This window comes from Juglans microcarpa x Juglans regia, chromosome 1S, assembly GCF_004785595.1.
Source record: "Juglans microcarpa x Juglans regia isolate MS1-56 chromosome 1S, Jm3101_v1.0, whole genome shotgun sequence".
Taxonomy (NCBI): Eukaryota; Viridiplantae; Streptophyta; class Magnoliopsida; order Fagales; family Juglandaceae; genus Juglans; species Juglans microcarpa x Juglans regia.
The window spans coordinates 22,044,683-22,047,518 of NC_054595.1; the positions used below are offsets into that span (position 1 = coordinate 22,044,683).

At 40.7% G+C, this 2,836-nt stretch overlaps 1 pseudogene; it reads right to left on the reverse strand.

Annotated features, from left to right (window-relative positions):
- Positions 1 to 1,423: 1,423 nt before the first annotated feature.
- On the reverse strand, positions 1,424 to 2,276 carry LOC121247422 (annotated as a pseudogene).
- Positions 2,277 to 2,836: the final 560 nt, after the last annotated feature.

Here is a 2,836-nt window from a genome sequence, read left to right on the forward strand (position 1 = left end):
CATCTTGCATCCACCACCCTGACCCTCGTGGGGACAGGGGACAGTCTGGGCCCAAGCTTGCCTCCCTCCACACCTTGCACCCCATGTCTGGGCTTAAGCCTAGCCCAAAAATATATTATTATATAAATATAATTGTGTCAATATATATACATATAAATTCCTTACTAAAATGATGTTATTTTGGTAACATATTTGTTTTAAGGGAAACGACAAAACAACGTCGTTTTGGGCCACTGCCCTCCCCCAGTCTCTCTCTCTCTCTCTCTCTCATCTTTGCAATGTTGCCCTTTCAAACCCTATATTCCTCTTGCATTCGCCGAGGCGGCGCGGCCCACATCCTCTTCCTATTTTTCTCAGGCCTTCTCTCCCTCTCGTCGTCATCGTGCGCCCGTGGCTATGGGTTTGCAAACTCGTGTTTGCTAGTTTAGTTTTTTTGTTTTGTTTCTGATTTGTTGTGTATTGTGTTGCGAATTTATATTATTTTATGGATTTTCTCTTTTGTTTATTTTTTTCCCATTGTGACAGTTGTTGGTGGGTGGTGAATGGGGGGGGGGGGGGGGGGCACAAGACATGGATGGGGGGCAAAAACCATCCTTCGGCCATGCGGGGGTAGGGTGCAGGTAGCACCCTTATGTACTAGTCTCCAACTAGGAGAATTGTTGGGATTATGGAGCCTAGTTCATTCTTCTGGTGGCTCAATTTGATGAGTTGACTCGACAAGAATTCATCATGGTTTTTTTTTTTTTTTGTAGATTTTCAATGAGTCTTGGGCTGATAGTTCGAGGGCAACGCCCCAGGAAAAATTTCAGACCCTATTTGTGACTTGAGATTCACCAGATAGAAAGTTTACTCCACGTTCGAGTGACATATTGATCGAGTGAAGCTCAGGCAGAGAGTTTGCTCCAGGCTCGTTCGAGTGAATAACGCAATAATTGTGAAATTATGGTCTCTGCTAGGGGTGTAACCATTCCAGTTTTGGACAAGTTTTAAAAATGAATCAATATACACCTGTTTTTGAAATTTAAGAATCGATACGAACTAACTCATCATCAAAATTGAAACTTTCAGTTTTTTCAATTTTTATCCAGTCTAGCCTAAATTTTTCGGCTTATCTTTACAGTATGGCACTACATAAGTTGAGACTTGAGAGTTGGTTCCTGTAATGCTTGTTCTCTTCAAAGGAATTTCTCAGCTTTTGTTTTACATGTTGTATAGTAAATTTATATATTATACCAAATGTTATATTAAAAATTATGAACATTAAACAGAGAGTTCACTCAAGGCTCGCTCAAGCGAATAACGCGATAATTGTGAAATTATGGGTTCTGCTATGGGCGTAATCAGCCTGATTCGATCTAGTTTTGGACAAGTTTTAGAACTCATCTTGGCAAGAAATAAACTTTTTCATGAGAAATAATTGACATCAAATAAACGGTTTTCTTGTAGTGATATTATACAAGGCTTTAATTCCTACAATATTGTTGCATGCAAGCCTTTGGTCACTCCTGCGGAGATACTAGGTACCATGATTGCTCCTTGAATTGAGCTATGTCTGAGCCCAAGAAGGTGCCCAATTTCATGCAAAGGAGCTGTCTCCAAGCCATGTGTGCCCGGGGTTGCACCCACACTCTAGGACTCATTTGCATCATAATGGAGTCTCCCATCTGTTGGTGCAAAAGAATGAGCGATGTTGTCACCAAGTCCATCAAAAGCAATCCCATCTCCATGATCCCTACTACCAAAACCAATAGTGATATCTACGCTTGATAGGTCTCAAGCTTGTGAGAACGTGAAGTGTGTGTTTCATGCCCACGTTCAGAAAGCTTGTGCAACGGGACTCATGGCTTGAGTTGGGGTTCTTGGGAGAAACCTGTAGGTGAGATGATACTTTGAGGGAGGCCACTTTGGGGGTGCTTTGAGACATGAAACTGTAATGAGAGACGGTATGAAATGAGCCCTTGTGGTGGCGATGATTCTTTTTGCCCAATTGCATCAAGTTTGTACCATTGATGATATCTCCGCCACAACGAGGCTCCATCATCTTGGATACCGTTTCAACACCCAAACAGTGGCCTTTAGATGGTAATTTTGCTGGTATGTTTTGATAGCTGATTCCAAGAGTCATCAAAATCATTGTCATTGGCATGTGTGTTGCTTTTGGTTTGGTGATAATAACCAAACTTTTCAAGATACAATTTGAGGTCATGAATGCCTTTGACTTTCTTACCCTTCTGGCATCCTTGAAGATGCTTGAGAAATCCAAAAGGTATGTTCATATAGATATAGAGTGTGGTTCCTTGGTGGTAATCTCTTGGATTTTGGCTGCAAAGTGTACAGTGTGCTATCTTTGGGATTTTTGGGATCAGTTGCGAAGGTTATTAGAAACTTTTGATTTCTCCATTCAGCATTTATTAGAAAAGGCAATAGAGTGGCTGACTTTTTGGCTAGGAGTGGTGCTTTGGGGAGAAATAGGTTGTTCACTGAGGTGAACCAGTTTCCTTGGGAACTGAGGGGTTTGTATAGATTGGATAAAATTGCTCTACCTTACATTATATAGGTTTCTTGATGTGTACATGTTAGTGCGGTTTACATGTTAGTGTTGTTCTCTTGTTTATTTCTTTGGTTTAGGAGTGATGGGTTTCTTGGTGGGATTGGGGAAGTTTTATTGTTTCTTTTGATGGTTTTCCCCCACCTTAAGAGAGGGCTACCTTATATATATATATATATATATGGAGGTTCTGTCCTCTTTTTAGGAAAATAAAAATAAAAAATAAAAATAAAACTCCGCCTGACTCTTATGACCAATATACCACAATTTCTTCCAAGCTCGCCCAAC